The sequence below is a fragment of the Tachyglossus aculeatus genome, chromosome 7, assembly GCF_015852505.1.
Source record: "Tachyglossus aculeatus isolate mTacAcu1 chromosome 7, mTacAcu1.pri, whole genome shotgun sequence".
In the NCBI taxonomy this organism is placed as follows: domain Eukaryota; kingdom Metazoa; phylum Chordata; class Mammalia; order Monotremata; family Tachyglossidae; genus Tachyglossus; species Tachyglossus aculeatus.
In genome coordinates this window covers 26,153,960-26,172,492 of record NC_052072.1, presented here as the reverse complement: position 1 = coordinate 26,172,492, position 18,533 = coordinate 26,153,960, and the positions used below count along the sequence as shown (strand labels likewise).

Below are 18,533 nucleotides of genomic sequence, written 5' to 3'. Positions count from 1 at the left end.
GAGTGAGGGGAGAGAGAGCGATAGAACAGGAGGAAGACACACGCACAGGTGCAGGATTGAAGCAGGTTAATCAGTTAGAAGAGAAGCAGCGTGGCTCAATGGAAAAAACACGGGCTTTGGAGTCAGAGGTCATGGGTTCAAATCTCAGCTCTGCAAATTGTCAGCTGTGTGACTTTGGGCAAGTCACTTAACTTCTCTGTGTCTGTTACCTCATCCGTAAAATGGAGATTAAGACTGTGAGTCCCCCGTGGAACAACCTGATCACCTTGTACACCCCCCCAGTGCTTAGAACAGTGCTTTGCACATAGTAAGCACTTAATAAATGCCATCATCATCATCATTATTATTATTAGTTATTTGTATTTATTGAATGCTTACTGTGTGCAGAGCACTGTACTAAGCGCTTGGGAAAGTACAGTACCTCCATCCGTCTGCCCTGGTCACCCAGCTGAGCTAGTATAGATTAGAGAGACCAAATCAAGGACACTGAAGCTTAAGACAATGTCCTCCTTTTTTTAAAAAAAAGGTATTTATTAAGCGTTTATTATGTGTGCTGAGGTAGATAAAAGCAAATTGAGTTGGACACAGTCTATGTCCCACATGGGGCTCACAACCATAATCCCCATTTTACAGATGAGGGAATTGAGGCCCAGAGAAGTGAAGTGACTTGCCCAAGGTCACACAGAGGACTAGTGGCAGAGCCGGGATTAGATCTCAGGTCCTTCTGACTCCGAGGCCCATGGTCTATCCACTAGGCCATGCTGCTTCTCCTGTGGCCTCAGCCTATCCCCTTAAGGCCATTTTCTCAGATTTCATTGCTTGTCCCCAAGTCCTGCTCCTTCGGTGACCATCTTGGTTCTGACCCAGAGCAAGAGGTGGAGTGGGCCTGGAGTAGCCTCTCCAGTCCAAGGCCCTGCAGGGCAGTGGCTCTGTCTTCTCCAGGTCTCTGGCTGCCATTGTCCTCCCTGGGTTTTGGCTGGGGTTCAGAAAATCTCCCCCCTTGGCCCCCTCCCTCCAAACCCCCTCCCCTTCCAGGGGTCTTCATCTGTGTGTCTGGATGCCTCTGTACCCTCACTGGCTGCTCCCTGCTGGCCCCCTGGAGCCCAGGCCCAGGCCAGTCTGTGTCTTGGCCGTCTGCGGTGCTTCCACAGTGCCAAGGGGAATCCGGGAAAGTGAGCCCCAGGATTGGGGGTGGGTGGGCTGGGCAGATTGGAGTGGGACAGGAGCGGGAGGGGAAGGTGGGGAAGCAGTTATTAATAAGCAAGTGGGCTTATGAGCAGTTCCATTCACTGGAGCCCTCAGAGGCCGTGGGGACTTGAGATAATAACTCTCTGTTTGTGTCGGGGAGGGAGGGAGGGATGGCGAGAGGGAGGCGGGGGGCCGCGGGAGATCTCTGACAGCGTTGGAATTATTCTGACTCGTCGCCAAGAAGGTCTGCTGTGTTTTCTCTGGAGCGAGGGACGAGGGATGGGTCACCACCGCAGTGGCCCCAGGGCCTAACGGACCTTCTCCGCGGTGGGGTCTATTCTTTTCCAACTTCTCAGCCTCCTCCATGGAGCCCTCTGTGATGTGGGGGGGAGGATGCTGACAGGAGGTCGGTGGACGCCCCAAGGAGAAAGATGGCTTAAGGAAGCAGGTAGGCTGGGAGCATGCGTTTCTCCTTCCTCCTTCTCCCCTACCCCCTCCCCACTTGAGGTGTTGCTGCTTGCCAAAGAGGGGATTGGAGCCATCAGGCTAACACAAACTACTGTGTGTGTGTGTGTGTGTGTGTGTGTGTGTGTGTGTGTGTGTGTTTGTTGGGGGGTGGGGGGAGGGAAGATGGCTTTTCTAGCCCATGAAGCGGAAGAGTTGTGCACTCCTGGGAACTAAGGGTACAGTCTGCCTGTCTGGGTTGTTGTAGCAGAGACCAGAGGTGGTTGGAAACATTCCATTTCTTTCTGATCCGAGAGCTCAGAGTGCCCTCTGCTCTTCCCGACAACCCCTCCGGGGTTTCTGGAGGTGCGTATGATGATTGTTTTTTCTAATTAATGTGGCTTTGTGGACGATGACTAGGTATGTTTGGTCTCCAGTACCGTCCTTCAATGTCTACTTTGTCTTTATTTAACTCTGCGCACCCCTGACCACCTTCTCCTATGCTGATTTGTGCAATCTGTCTTCTCCTGCCTTTGATCTGTTTCCTTCTGTCCCTCCTCTCCCTCAGCCTAGGATTCTTGTTTAGTAATGAATAATTGTGGTATTTGTTAAGCGCTTACTATGTGCCAGGCACTGTAGTAAGCACTGGGCACTATACTAAGTGCCGGTTGCGGTTCTGGATGTACCGAGGGGAGCAGGAGGACATGGCCGGTGTCAGGAACTTAGCTGTGACCCAGAGGTGAGACTGAGATGCTCCTTCCCCCAGGTCAGCACCTGAAAATCTGAGCTGAGGGGCTGGGGGCTGCTTGGTGTGTGTGAGAGCAAGCCCCAGAGGGAAGGGTTTGGGAGGGAGGGGCTCTCATCTGCGTGGGATGCAAGGAAGGAGCAGCTGTGTGGCCTAATGGATGGAGTACAGGACTGGGACCTGAGTTCCAATCCCGGCTCTGCCACCTGCCAGCTGCATGAGCTTGGGCAAGTCACTTAACTTCTCCGTGCCTGTTATCTCATATGGAAAAATGGGGATTAAGGCCACGAGCCTGACATGGGACATGAACTGTGTCCAACCTGATTAACTTGTTTCTGTGCCGGTGCTTAGTACAGTGTCTAGTACACAGTAAGAGCTTAACAAATACCATTAAAAATAGGTGGTTTGAAGGGTTGAGGAGATGTGACCCATTGTTGGGTAGGGACCGTCTTTATATGTTGCCAACTTGTATTTCCCAAGCGCTTAGTACAGTGCTCTGCACAGAGTAAGTGCTCAATAAATACGACTAAATGAATGAATGTGGTGTGGGGGATTTGGAGATGGAGGTAAAAACAGGGCTCTAGGAATGGTGAGCATAAGGAAGCCCTGGCAGAGGCCAAGAGAGGAGAGATGCTTCACCACGAGTCACCAAAGAACTTTAGGGTTGAGTAAAAAGAGAACTAGAAATGCTACCTCCAGAGATTCTTGAGGAATTTGTCACCCTTGTCCTTCTCTGACTCATCTCTCCTGAGCTGCTTCCTGTCCCTCTCCCCTCCTCTCCTGGCCCTGTCTGTTTCTCTCCCCTCCCTTTCCAGTTACAATATAAGCACTTGCTTTCCCAGCATGTCCTGGCCCCAGCCCCACTCTGGGCTCTGCAGGCCAAAGGCAGGCAGCTGACCACACTCCAGGGGAAGGCGGCAGTGTGGGGTGGGGGGAAGAGGAGAAGGCGGAGCTGCAGGGACAGACTACGGGGAGACTGGGAGCTGAGGGAGGGGTCAGAAGGTAGGCTTGGGCTCCTCTCGGGACAGCCCAGGCTAGAGGGCAAGCCCTGATTTCTAGGGTCCTCCGGCCTGGGGCCTGGGCAAGCAGAGAGGGGTAGAAAAAAAGGCCCGGCTAGTTTTTAAGCTGCTTCTGAAGATGGCAGGGTGCCAACCAAGTGGCTTCAGTTTCAGGAACTCTGGAACTTGGCTTGTGCCTGGGGACTTAGGGACTCTGATTTGATTAGAAAGCAGTACAGTCTAGAGGAGAGCATGATGGAGGGTCAGCTCCTGGGTTCTTGTCCTGCCTCTCTCGGGGTGACCAGAATGGAGAAAGCCCAAGTTACAACGTCCCATCTGTGAAAAGCAGCATGGCCTAGTGGCTTGGGAGTCAGAGGATGTGGGTTCTAATTCCGGCTCTGCCACTTGTCTGCTGTGTGACCTTGAGCAAATCACTTCACTTCTCTGTGCCTCAGTTACCTCATCTGTAAAATGGGGATTAAGACTGTGAGCCCATGTGGGGCAACCTGATTGCCTTGTATCTACCCTAGCACTTAGAACAGTGTTTGGTGCATAGTAAGTGCTTAACAAATTCCATAATCATTATTATTATTGTTATTATTCTCCAAGTCTCTTGGCCCAGGGCAAGGGACTCGTGGGACCCTGAGCTGGAGAACCCAGTACCAGATTCCAGCCCTGGCCTATGGTTCTCCTTATAGCAGCCTTGGGGATCTGAATGCAAATCCTCCCTAGAGTCAGCCACTTCTCCTGTTGCCCCCAGTCTCCCAGGGCGATGATTCCTCATTTGAGGAGACCCTCTCACCACCAGAGCACAGCCCTGAGGTCTCCTTAAGGAAAAGACACGAGCCACGTATGGCCTTCATGGTGGCAGGCAATCTGGCCAGCTGCTGTTCTTTCTCCCATCCAGCTATCAGTACAGGGAGGTGCAGCCGGGCTCAGAGCTGAGGCAAGAGTGTTGGCGGGGAGGACCATTTCTCAGTCATTAGCCCTGTCTTCCTTGTTTGCATTCTCCATCTCCCAGCCTCTATTCCTCCTCTCCTTGATTTTACCTATTTTGAGGTAGATGACGCTGCTGTGATTTCAAGGGTCAGGCCAGGAAAGTTTCCATCCACTCCCCCATTCCTCGTTGTTGAGATGTGCTGGTCTCTCGGGAAGTGTGGTAGAGACTGGGCCGGTCGCTTAGGCCAGGAACTCTGGAGAAGGGTTATCCTTCACGATACCACTAAAATCCACCCCTTCCTCTCCAACCAAACTGCTACCATGTTAATGCAAGCACTTATCCTATCCCACCTTGATTTTCATATCAGCCTCCATGCTGACCGCCCTGCCTCCTGTCCCTTCCCAATCTAGTTCATACTCCACTCTGCTGCCCATATCATTTTCCTTCAATAACACTCAGACCTTGTTTCCCCACTCTTCAAGAAACTCCAGTGGTTGCCCATCCATCTCCACATCAAACAGAAAGTCCTCACCAACAGCTTTAAAGCACTCAAACACCTTGCCCCCTCCGACCCCTCCTCGCTAATCTCCTACTTCAACGCAGCCCACATACTTCATTCCTCTAGTTCATTCATTCAGTCGTATTTATTGAGCACTTACTGTGTGCAAAGCACTGTAGTAAGTGCTTGGAAAGTACAATTTGCTAACCTTCTCACTGTATCTCAATCTTATCTATCTCACCGCCAAACTGTTGCCCACATCCTACCTCTGGCCGGGAACGTCCTCCCTCCTCATTGTTTTGTCTTATGCCATCGAGTTGTTACCGACCCATGGCGACCTCACGGACCCATCTCTCCCAGAACACCCTGCTCTCCATCTGCAATCATCCTGATAGTTTATCCATAGAGTTTTCTTGGTAGAAATACGGAAGTAGTTTACCATTGCCGCCTTCCACGCAGTAAACTTGGGTCTCTGCCCTCGACTCTCTCCCATGCTGCTGCTGCCCAGTATGAGTTTTAACTTGTAGCAGATTGTCTTCCACTCTCTAGCCACTACCCAAGCTAGGAATGGAATGGGTAGGCCTCTGCTTGACTCTTCCTCCTGTAGCCGAGACTGGTACAGTACTGGAAACTCCTCAGGTGCGACCCTGAGAGGAACCTCCCTCATCATATTCATTCATTCATTCAATCGTGTTTATTGAGCACTTACTGTGTGCAGAGCATTGTATGAAGCGCTTGGGAAGTACAAGTCAGCAACATACTAGAAGGAGGAGTAATAGTAGTAGTGATAGCAATAGTATTTATTAAACAACTACTGTGTGTAGAGCTCTGTACTAAGCACTGGGGAAAAATACACAAGTGAGGGTTAGACACGATCCCTGGCCCTCTAGGGGCTCACAATCTTAGAATAAAACACAAGGATGGTATGGATGAGGTGGTTAAAAAAGAATAAATCTGCATGTGGGTCATATTTCCTTTAGCTCCTCAAATGTTCTATTTTCAGGCCTTAAAGGCCTTAGGTAGAGAAACAAATGGCAGGGGGTATTTTTGGTTCTTTTTTTTTGGCGTGAACCATATTACTCCTTGTCCCTCTTAGACAGATAATTGCTCTCCCCCACTTCAAAGCCTTATTGAAGGCACATCCCCTCCAAGAAGCCTTCCCTGACTAAGCCTTCCTCTCCTTCTCCCATTCCCTCCTGCATTGCCCTGACTTCCTCCCTTCATTCATCCTCCCTCCCAAACCTGCAGCACATATGCATAGATCTGTAATTTATTTATTTATGTATTTTCATGTCTGTGCCCCCGTCTATACTGTGAGGTCATTTGGGACAGGGAATGTGTCTCTTGTTGTATTGTGCTCTCCCAAGCGCTTGGTACAGTGCTTTGCACACAGTAAGAGCTCAATAACTACGAATGAATGAATTATCCTAGTGTGAAGTGCCTCTCCCTGGGATCCACTGTGCCTTCACTATGGCAGTCTGTTCTCTTGAGCACCAGAAAGGAGCCAGCAGTCTCTGGTGAATGGACCTGCTTTCTCTGCTATTGGACAGACAGTTGGCTGCAGGGACTGGGAGAGGGATCCCAGGGCATCATCCCCACTCCAGCCTATGCTTTGAGTGGGAATGGTCTTCCACCATCTCTAAGGAGTTCATCTGGAAGTCGACTTTCCTAGTCCATCACTTCTGGCCCAGAACACACCTTCCATCCAACATCGAGTGCTGGCCTGGGAGCAGTGTGTCCAAGCTGTGTTAGCACTTTTTGTTTTAAGTAGAGGCAGACATGAAATTCCCAGATGGATTAAAGGGCAGAGGTGGGCATGGGTTAGGAGGGGTGGGGGTGTGGGCAGGGGATGACAGCTTCCAGCTGTTCCCCTCCTCAGTGAGGGAAGGGCTTCAACTGGAGCCTCAAGGCTTTAGTCAAGGAGAATTTTCTGCAGCCTGAGTGCTTAGAGGCTGGGAAGGTCATGGTACGTGTGGCCATCCTTTCCTGGACGTTGCTGGTGCCAAAGGGTGGTTGAGGAAAACTTTTAATGTCTAGCATGGGAGTCTGAAGTTGGGTTGAAGGGTGGGAGAGCAGGAACAAGCCAGGAGAACAGGTCCCTGGCTTAGGGAGCAGTTGAAAAATTAGAGGGACAGTGGCAGAGGGAAGCCCAGAGGGTGCCAACCCCGGCCAGGAGCCCATGGCGGGGGCTGAGCCCGAGGGCAGACCTGCATCTTCCCCTTGGGTCTTCAGTTCCCCTCAGATCTGCGCATTGGGATCTCTCCCTGCTGCTTGGCTGAAGGACGGTTTCTGGAACGTCCAGGAATACCTGACACTGGGATGAATTTGAGAGTTTAGAAGCTTCATGGATCAGTCGACAAAATTGTGGTATTTGAGTGCTTACTGTTTGCAGAGCACTGTGCTAAGTGCTGGGGAGAGTGCAACAGAGTTGATGAATGCGATCTTTGCCCTCAAGGAGCTCCCAGGCTAGTGGAGCAAGAGCGGCCCAGGATGTGTTTGCCACCCAGGAACTATCCCAAGTGTGTTGGGGAAAGGGAATGCAAGACTTCACATTCTTGCTCCAAAATGTGCTCCTTGGGACTTGTTCCACTGAAGCAGTGTCCAGTCACTTACTGAATCTCAAGAGGACACCGGTCGCAGTCTGATAGAGACTGCAAGCATCAAAATCCCTCCTTGGTCTTTTTCTGGCCTCAGAATGAATCGAGGAGTCAGTGACTCCTCGCCAGGAAGGGCATTGCCAAGGGAAAGGGAATTGAACTGCAGCAGAAAGGATTTAGATTAGCCCCAGAAAAAAATTTCCCAGAATCATCCTTGGAGATGCCAAAACTGCTTGGTAGAGGCGGGGCTCCGACTCGATGTCCCCTTGCCACAGAGTTACAGTTTAATAAGCTCCTTGAAGACATGGAATTTTTTTATGGTATTTGTTAAGCACTTGCTATGTGTCAAACACTGGACTTATTATGAGCCAGGCACTGTGCCAAGCACTGGGGTCGATACAAAACAATCAGGTGGGACACAGTGTCTACAAGTCATTCAAATCTGTTGTATTGGTACAATAAGTGCTCAATAAATACCATTGATATTGTGTGGCGCACTGCACCAAGAGCCTCGGAAATACTGATTAACAAAGTGCCATATTCCCTACCTACAAGGAGTTTACATGCTAATTCATTCATTCATTCAATCGTATTTATTGAGCGCTTACTGTGTGCAGAACACTGTACTAAGCACTTGGGAAGTACAAGCTGGCAACATATAGAGACAGTCCCTACCCAGCAGTGGGCTCACAGTCTAGAAGGGGGAGGAGACATGTAAAAATATTTGCCAAAATAGTTACAATATTTAGAACGATCAAAAAAAATTAAATGGACACCTGTACATAGTGCTAAGGAGGATGAAAATAAATTCAACAGTGCTAGAGTTGGCTGAAGGGACACTATGGCTCAGGGGGCTGGGAAATTTATTAGGGAAAGTTTGTTGGAGGAGGTGGAATTTTAGGGGGCATTTGAATGTGGAGAGAGCTCTGGTCTGTCAGATTTGGGGAGGGAGGGCATTCCAAGCCTGGGGAACAGTGTGAGTGAGGGGGTGGATGAGGCAGGTGACTTGTTTGATGCAGACACAGCGAGGCATTGGAGGGTTTTGAGGTGAGATGAGGGCCAAGCGACACTTCAGGAAGACGATCCGTGCAGCAGCAGCTGGTAGTATAGATTGGAGATGGAGAGAGGCTGATACAATAGGATGCTGGGAGGCGGAATCTGTCTTTTGTTTCCTGAGCCAGGTGATGTGCATCTGAGGGGAGAGAGAGACACGGAGGGAAATGGGATGAAGCCAGTGCCCGTTTGGGAGGGAAATAAACTACAGAGATCCTGGTCGTCCTCCCTCCTGGCAAGATTTTGCCCCCAAATGTTTGTGGCTAATTTGGCCTCCTTGTCCCTGGTCAAAGGGAAGCAAGAGACTGTGAGAGATGGATGAGGCTGCCACTGCCTTCTGGCTGACTCTCACTGCTAGGCCCATTGAGGTGTAATTTAGGATGTCTCCCCTACAAAGAGCCCCCAGTGGGGAGTAGTGAAGGCTGGCCTGCATGGGGGAGGGAGAGTGAAGAGAGACAATCTAGAGGGAGGAGCCGGCCCAGCCTGTCATTAGGTTGTTCTGTTCTCTGAGGCCCGCGGGCCTTCCTGGACAGCCATATTGATGGTCCTCCTCGGAGCCAGGTATTAGGGTCACGCTGCACATCACTAGCGAAGGGAAAACAACTGTCTTCATTTTTCAGTCTCGGGCAATTAGAGATGTCCAACAAAGATGCCCAATTCTCCTGGTCTGGGGAAGCAGTTCTGAGTGGAGTGGCCTGCGAGATGGGGAGTCAGGATCACTGGAGTCTTGTCCAGACCCAGCCACTGATGCAACGTATGAACCCTGGGCCTCAGTTTCCCCCAGTCTATCCAATGGGGATAATGATCCCTGCCCCTTCCTGCTTTCTAGGAATATGGTGAAGGCAAATAGCTGTGCACCCTTGAGGAAAAGGTCACAGAGACCCAGTAATGCTGCTAGCTTCTTCAGTATCGCTCGGCAGAGTTCTCTGGTTCTTGGAGGAGAGCAGGAGGGGCTGTGATTGCTATCTGAACATGAAGGTGCCATCTTTTCAGGTTGAATACAGGGGTGGGAAGGAGCCAGGGATATTGAGATGGCGCTGGGCTGAGGATAATAATAATAATAATAATGGCATTTATTAAGTGCTTACTATGTCAAAGCACTGTTCTAAGCGCTGGGGAGGATAGAAGGTGATCAGATTGTCCCAAGTGGGGCTCACAGTCTTCATCCCCATTTTACAGATGAGGTAATGGAGGCACAGGGAAGTTAAATGTCTTGCCCAAAATCACATAGCTGACAACTGGCAGAGTCAGGATTTGAACCCACAGCCACTGACTCCAAAGCCCGGGCTCTTTCCATTGAGCCACAGGTAATCAGGTTGTCCCACGTGGGGCTCACAGTCTTAATCCCCATTTGACAGATGATGTCACCAGGGCACAGAGAAGTTAAGTGGCTTGCCCAAAGTCACACAGCAGACAAGTGGCGGAGCAGGGAATAGAACCCACATCCTCTGATTCCCAAACCTGTGCTCTTTTCACTAAGCCATGCTACTTCTGAGTGAATGTGGACTGGGGAGATGAAGACCGAACGGCTTTTTAGAAAAACGATCTGGGTGGCGTAGTTAAGTACGGACTGGAGTGGGGAGAGACAAGAGGCAGGGAAGTCAGCAAGGAGACTGAGGCGATTGTCACAGTGGGAGAGGTTAAGTGCTCGAACCGGTTTGCATGAAGGGGAAAAGACAGGTTCTAGAGATGTTGTGAAGACCGAACTGATGGGATTTTGGGACAGAATGAGTCTGTGGGTTGAATGAGAGAGAGGAGTCGAGGACAAGGCCAAGGTTACAGACTGACAGCCCCCACCCCAGGGCGGGGACTGTGTCTACCTAACGCTAGGTTCACTGGTCTCTTTCCAGGGCTCACTACAGTGCTCCACCCACAGTCAGTAGTCACTAAATCCCACTTACCCTTCAATTGCTCAGCCCCCTCCACGGGCATCCTCTAAATACCAATCAACAGACTGCCCCCTGCCCAACTGCCCCCTGCCCTCCTCCCCCCTGCCCTCCTCCCCAGTGCTCCTACCCTACCCCCACAGGAAGGAGGTGTTGGGGGCCACTGGCAGCTAGCACTGGCAAGCTGGCCACCGAGCGAGGGGGTCTCCTAGTCCCCGTGCCACCCAGATCCCGTTCCTCCCTGGTGCTCAGCCGGGCCAGGGGGCGGCCTGCAGCCCCCACCCACCCCGCCCCAGGCACTTACTGGATGAGATAAGCTTCTAAGAGCCAGTCATCTTTTTGGACCTTTTCGTTCATTCATTCATTCAGTCGTATTTGGGCACACAGTGCTTACTGTGTGAAGAGAACTGTATTAAGCGCTTGGGAAGTATGTCAGCAACATATAGAGATGGTCCCTACCCAACAACGGGCCCTGATTAGACCCTTTCAGAGCTTGTCAGAGACTTGGGCTGAGCAAGTTTGGGAGTCCTGCGTGTCCAGCTGTGGAGGGGGAACCATTCCTGTGGAGGGGGCCCCATGGATGCAGGATGAGCCTCGTTTGCTAGGGTTCAGGACAGGTGGCTGGGAGTTAAGGCTACCCCAAGATGGCGTCCAGATTTCTTCCCAAAGAGTCTTTTTGCTGTGGGTGTAAAAGACACATCTCTTCCAAGAGGCTTTCTGCAACTAAGCCCTTTTTTCCCCCTCCCTTCTGTGCCACCCTTGTACTTGGATTTGCACCCTTTATTCACCCCTTCCTCAGCCCCACAGCACTTAGGTACATATCATAATTTATATTAATGTCTTTCTCCCCCTCTAGACTGAAAGCTCTTTGTGGGAAGGGCACATTTCTATCAATTCAGTTATATGAGACTGTCCAAAGTGCTTAGTACAGTGCTCTGCACACAGTAAGCTCTCAATAAATACAATTGATTGATTGTGTTACTGTTCTGCCTGGTTACCTTCTCGGTGTTAGATTACGGAGATTCATTCTCACTGGGTATCATTCTCATCATTCAAGAAAGCTCAGTGAAGCACAGAGAGGTAGGATAGATCCTCCAACTGGGATCAGTCTCCCTTTTGTTTTTTTATGATACTTGTTAAGCACTTACTATGTACCAGGCACTGTACTAAGCCCTGGGATAGAGGCAAGATAATCAGGTTGGACACAGTCCCTGTCCCACATGGAGCTCACTGTCTAGGAGGGAAGGAGAAGATTTAATCCCCATTTTACAGATGAGGTAACTAAGGCACAGAGAAGTGAAGTGACTTTCCCAAGGTCACACAGAGCTGACAATGGTGAGGCTGAAATTAGGTTGTGCTGTTCTTTGAGGCCCGCGGGCCATCCGACAGCCATTTTGATGGTCCTTCTCATCAGCCAGGTATTAAGATCACCCTGCACATCACTAGCAAAGGGAAAACAATTGTCCTCATTTTTCAGTCCTCTGTTTCCCAAGCTCTTTGGCCTGGCCGCTTCCCCAGCTAGTCCTGTCTTCCAGACTGTTAGCAGCCCCTCTTAATTAGGGCCACAAGGAAACATGCCAACATGCTCTTTTGCTCTCCTCCAATCAGTATTTTGGCCAGAACAGGTCTCACTCCTGGGCCTTGGGGACAGACACTGCTCCCTCTGGTCCCCGTGGTGGAAGGAAGCAGAGCTGTAGGTAACCAATGCTTTGGGTGTGTCTTGAGCCAGCTGTTCAGCTGCCAATGGAAGTATGGGCTGAGGACCATACTCCTTTCCCTCTTGCCCCTGAGAGTGCCAGGGATTGCCCTACAATGGGGTATACTTTCCATTTTCAGTTGATTCCATAGCATGGTTTTTTTGTGGCATTTAGTTTGGGTTTTTTGTTTTTTAAATGGTATTTGTTAAGCATTTACTAGGTGCCAGGCACTGCACTAAGTGCTGACATAGATGAAAATCAAGTTGGACACAGTCCACGTCCCACATGGGGCTCACAGTCTTAATCCCCACTTTACAGATGAGGCAACTGAGGCACAGAGAAGTGAAGTGACTTGCTCAAGGTCACACAGCAGACCAGTGGAGGAGCCCTGGATTAGAACCCAGGCCCTCTGACTCGCAGGCCTGTGCTCTTCCCACCAAGCCATGCCGCTTCTCGTGTTGCCGGAACGTGAACTCCCAGGATGTGAGGGAGAGCAGCTGGTGGGGGAGGTTTTCTGGAGGCAGGGGGGCTGGTCCCACAACAGCTGGGAGCTCTGGGGTCAATCTAAAAAAGGACAGAGCTACCCGCCTGGCATGAACCCAGGCTGTGGGGCTGGCTGGCACATTGTGTTTCTAGCAAGCCAGATGGCACTGCAATTTCTAAACAACATGCAAGCCATCATGTCATTGTACTTTTCAGATGCCGATGGAGTGGCTGAAGAAAAGATTGGTTGGGGAGAGAGTGGGGAGATTCCTTAGCTTGTGTGACCTTCTTGAGATTGATTACATGAAACAGCCAGTCTATGGTGGGGAGCGCTTAGTTCAGTCCTCTGCACAGAAGGCACTCAGTAGTACTGATGGTGATGGGAGGGGGGGAAGCTGGATGAAGAGGTTTAAGGGTTAATTGTCCTGAAATAGTCTAATTGTGGTTTTGTTCACCAGGGAAAGAGGTGGTTTCAGGTTTCTGAGACCCATGCACTCCCAACTACTGATTCCATCCTTCCCAGGCCCCTCTCCCCATCTCTCTGCTTCACCCCCAAGAAAGCCGTTGGAGCCGAGCCCCCTCCCTCATTTCAACACCCCTGTGGGCGTCAATCCCTGCAGAAGAGATTGACTACATCTCAGAGCTTCCTGTTAGAAAGGGATGTTGGATTTGAGTGAAGGAGGCTGGGGAGTGTCTTCTGAGTGCCTCTGATCTCATCTGCCCGGTGAAGCCATGCTGCCAGAGACAGGATGGTGGATGGAAGGATGGAGGGAGGGAGGAGGGGGCAAGGGAGAAGGAGGATGACCTGACCCAAGGATTTTTCGCCTTATCTAACCCACTTCCAATGCAGATGGGCTGGGAGCCCAGGCCTGAGAGGCTGTTTGTAATGGCTTCTGTTTCTGGTTTGAGCCATGCTGGGGGAGGAACGGGTAAACACTGGCGTTCTTGCGGCTTTGTGGGGCTCCCGGGCTCCAGCTGGGCAGATCTGCCTCTCTCACGTCTCATGAATAATCCGAACATGATGTTGGTGGCCCGGGCCTCCCCACCCGGGGATGTCTCTTTACGAATGCCAGTTGCTATGGATACGAGCGACACGGAGGCTCCCCCGAGATGGAGGCTTCAGCGGCGAAGGATGTTTGTTGCTGGGATGAGGGGCCGCCTCCCGCCATGGCCTGGGGGCCCCGGGGGAAACCGGCCCTGAGCCCAGTGGCTCCAACCGGGCGGAGGGAGGGCTCTGAGGGGGTCACCCATCTCCTGGTAGGGCTTGGTGAAGAGGTAAGGGAGTCCTAGGGCTGCTCCCCCACCCCCCATGACTACTCAAAGGGGAGGAGACCTGCAGTGTAATGGGGGGCAAATCACCCCTCCCACTCGTGCTGATTCCCCACTCAGGGCTCCCCTCCTTGAAGTCCCCTCCATGCTTCAGCATAGGAGCAGAGAGCAGATTCCCAGCCCTGTGGCACTGGTTGTGGTCTCTGGCTCCTTAGATTTCAGCTGTGATTGTTCATTGTTGCCAATGAGGTTTAAGGGGATAGGGAAGGAGCTATTGGGGATGGAGGAGACGAAGAAGAGGGTGTCCAGAGGCACAGCATTGGGGAGCCCAGGGAGGGAGTGTGGGCATACCCTCCTCTCCATCAAGTCAGTGATTGGCCCATGGTCCCTACTGAAGTTCAGCTCGTTGTGGGTAGGGAACATGTTGCATTGTATTTTCCCAGATGCTTATTACAGTGCTCTGCACACAGTAGGCACTGAATACAAACCACTGACTGATCTCTCCAACCCATGGGTGAGAAGGCAGCCATCAAAGGGAAGGGGAGAGGGAAATGGAGTGGGTTTTCCCACTGGCCACAGTCAGAAGATAAGCAGTTTGACATCTCTAGCACCAGCCAAAGCTGGGAGAGTTGGATCTTTTTAGAAGAGTTCTCCTCCCTCAGCTTCATGAGCTCAAACACTCAATCTACCTCTGCGATGAAATTGGGAAGAAGTGAGCTTTCTTCATCTCCCTCTTCTGGCCCCTCGGTATTGTCCCAGTTGTCAGCAGTTGGCTTGGTATTAAATATCGTAGCCAAGAGCAACTTTGGTAGACAGAGTCCCTGTCCCTTAGGAAACTGGGAGGTGGGGGAGTTGGATGGGGAAGTTTGGGGTGGGGAGAGATTGTCAGGGTTCACGGGTTCACCACAGACCCACTGTAGGCTCTTTGGTGGTTTGGAGATTTGAATTGGACACGTACTTTCCGATCTATCAATGGTATTTAAATGCTTACCGTGTGCAGAGCACTGTATTAAGTGCTTGAGAGGGTACAGTCCAACAGAGTTGGTAGACATGGTCCCTGCCCACAAGGAGCTTACAGTCTGTTAACTCTGGTCACCTAGCCAGGGGGGTTATGATCTTCCATGGAAGGATCACTGATAGATGCTGGAGGTGGTGGTCTATTTCAGGGGAATATAACAGGACCCAAAGGGCGGCAGTGTTCTGCCTGCTTCTCATCCATCCCTTACCACCCCACATTATTCTGCTAACTTAATTGCCACAGCCTCAAGATGTGGCCAAGAGACTCAGCTCCAATGGCCTTGTCATGGACTCCACTATGAGCAAAATGGTAGTGGCAACAGTGTCCAGAGTCTGGTACTCGGGGAGGAAAAAAAGCATCTGACTCTGATTTCCTTCCTTCTTGCCAACCTGAAATTTCACATCTCCAAGAGCGAGTCTATATCCAGAAAATTCTACCTATTCCTCCTCTCCCTGGGATTCCCATGTGGGACAGGAACTTTGTCTAACTTGATTATCCTGTACCTAGATGATAATAATAATAATAATTGTGGTATTTAAGTGCTTACTATGTGCCAGGCACTGTACTAGGTACAAGCTGGAATTAGAACCCAGGCCCTCTGAATCCCAGGTCCATGCTCTCTCCACTAGGCCACTGTATTTCTCACGCTACTTGCCTTGGAAAAAGTGTTGCAAAGCAGCTATTGCCATGGGTCACCACCTGGGAAGTTAACTTGGATCTATCGCCACTCCCCATTTCCCGGTCTGGCCTGTTCTTCCTCTCTAACTCCCTGTCTTCTGGGAGCAGGTCCTCCAGGCAGCCAGCTCTCCGAGGTAATCAGTAAGATTTACCAAATGCTTACCATGTACCTCTGTATTAAGTGCTCGGGAGAGTACTAGAAATAGAAGAAATGATCCCTAGCCTCAAGGAGCTTAAAGCCTTGTCGCTGTTAGAGTTGTCTAGAATCAAAGCAAATCTAACCCCAAGAAAGGGGGTACAAACTAAGGGGTGTGGAAGGACTCCTCAAGGTTGAAGAGTTAAGGTTAGGACACCAAACTCCCTACTTCTTGCCTCTCTACCTCCCAACCTGCTTGCTGATGGGCTATAAGGAGGGAAAATGGTGGGCATTATCACTAAATTGAGGCACCAGGGGCAAGGTGAGGAGGAAAGTCATATAACTACCTGTCCCTACTTACTTGAGTTTCACTTTGTGGGCGAGTTTTTCCAGGCAATCAGTTAATCCGTGAATGATATTTGAGCACTTACTCTGTGCTGAGCACTAAACTAGGTGCTTGGGAGAGTAGACTATAGTTGGTGAGTCTGATCCCTGTCTACAAGGTGCATACAGTCTAAAATGGGAGTCAGATATTCAAACAATCTACAGATAAGCAAAATAGATATTTAGAAACGTGCTGTAGGCCCAGTGGAGAATATCAAGTGCTTGCAATATCCAGAAACCTCATCTGAGTCTGTATTTTTGGTTATTAATAAACACTAAAAGCCCAGAACAGTGACTTCCAAAAGATGAGTCTGGAATCTTCGGTCGGGGGAGAGGGGCTGGGTGGAGGTTTCCTGCAGAAGTCTGGAGGGTGAAATGTCATTTTTCAGAAGGCTGTATCACTAACTAGGTGAAAGCCTAACCCCTCCTGGAGAGCAGGGGTTTGTGGGCAGGGAAATCTTGGGTTGAATTGGGAGAAGGAAGGCATGGCAGCCACAGGAGGAGTTGTGTGGTCCAGGGTAGAGTTTTTTGTCTGTCATGATGACAGTCACCAAGGGTGTGTGGCAGCCACTCTGGAGACTGTTCCACCCAGAGCGGTGGGTGGGGTGGGGTGGTAAGGTTGGGCTGTACTATGCTACTGCTGTGGTGGCCAACAGCAATCCATGTAAATCACTGCCAGGTGTAAGGGGCCAGAGGGTTCCACCTCTAAGCTGACCCAGCTCTGGACTTTCAAATCTCACTGAGGAACAGCCTCCGATCGGCTTCTTTGGGCTTGAAATGGAAGCGAGGTGACTCCAGGCCCTCTTTTTGGGGTGCTTCATGAGAACCACCTTGGCCTAGTGGAAAGAACACAGGAGGGAGTTGGAAGACCTGGATTCTAAGAGACCTGCTGTGTGACTGTGGCAAGTCTCTAAACTTCTCTGTGCCTCAGTTTCTTCTTCTGTAGAATGGAGACTAAATTCACCTTGTCCCTCTTCTTTAGACTGTGAACCCCAAATGGAACAGACTGACTGATCAGACTGCATTATATCTACCCATTACTTAGCACAGCGTTTGGCACATAGTAAGCACTTAATAAATGCTACTATTTGCTAGAGAAGCAGTGTGGCTTAATGCCTGGGAGTCAGAAGGACCTGAGTTCTAATTCTGGATCTGTCACTTGTCTGCCATGTGACCTTGGGCAAGTCACTTCACTACTGTGGGCCTCATTACCTCATCTGCAAAATGGGGATTAAGAGTGTGAGCACCAAGTGGGACAGGTACTGTGTCCAACCTGATTAGCTTGTATCTACTCAGAACAGTGTTTGGCACATAGTAAGCACTTATCATTATTATCATCATTATTAATAGTTTTTATTATTATTTTCAGGACAATGGGTCCTTTGTGTGGAAGATGAAACTGAAGGGAGGGGCAGTGAGATCTCTTAATGAGGGTGTGGGGGTGGGGATTAGCTGAGTTGAAGGCACCCTTGAGTGGAGGACCCTGTCACCTTATTAAACTGTGAGTCCAAGCTCCTCTCTAGGAAGTTTGCTTTGCTCTCCTGGCCAGTGAATAAGAGCCCAACCAGGCCAAAGAGCTGGACTGGACCAGGACTCCCCTCCTTTTCTCCCTCCCTCCCTCTTTCCAGGCTCTCCCTGGACTCAGCCTGTGGGATGCTAGGAATATTTTACAGCCCACGGCAGGAACAAGAATGAGGCAGAACAAACACCAGTGCATTTGACAGAATCAAAATAATCCTTTGTTTTAGTGAGAGGGGCTGGGATGGTGACCACCTCTTCGGACTTGACAACACTGAAAGAGCCCGCCTGGGGTCACCTCATCTGTTCCCCTGCCTTTGAGTAGGCCTGGTCAGATGGGTGGAAATTCACCTGGTTTTTAAGTGTTCTCCAAGGACCAAAGGTGCCTCAGAGCCGGCACTACCCACTCTTGTGGGCTCAGCCAGGGGATGCCATCATGGGCCTGGGACTCCTTGTGTTCCTCATACCACCTTTGTTTTTTTTTTAAAAAAAAAAATGGTATTTAGTGCTTACTTTGTGCCAGGCACTGTTCTAAACACTGGGGTCAATACAAAGTCTATGTCCCACATAGAGCTCTCAGTCTTAATTCCCATTTTCAGATGAGGTAACTGAGGCACGGAGAAGTTAAGTGACTTTCCTGATGTCACCAGCAGACTAATAGCAGAGCCAGGATTAGAATCCATTTCTGGGATTAGAACCCAGGCTCTTGTTCTTTCCTCTGGGCCATGCTGCTTTTTCTGAGTTGTTCTCCTATCCCAGCTCCCTGTTTTTTAATGGTATTTGTTAAGTGTTTACTTTTTTGCAAGATCATTATGAGCAGGGAACGTTTCCACTACTTCTGTATTATTGTACTTCCCCAAGCACTTAATATAGTGCTCTGCACATACTAAGTACTCAATAAATACCATTAATTGATTGATATGTGAGAGATACTGTACTGTCTGTACCCAGACTGAGCCCCCTCCTTCCTCTCTCCCTCCTCCCCATCCCCATGCCCCCC

The 18,533-nt window shown here is 50.3% G+C and overlaps 1 protein-coding gene and 1 non-coding gene across 2 annotated transcripts in view; one reads left to right on the top strand and one right to left on the bottom strand.

The window, feature by feature from the left end:
- NFASC (neurofascin) overlaps window positions 1–18,533 on the top strand; it is a 174,164-nt gene that overhangs the window by 29,160 nt on the left and 126,471 nt on the right. The window lies entirely within an intron of this gene.
- LOC119931062 lies at window positions 5,334–5,471 on the bottom strand. Its single transcript, XR_005451929.1, has one exon. It is a non-coding gene; the product is annotated as a small nucleolar RNA SNORA7 (small nucleolar RNA).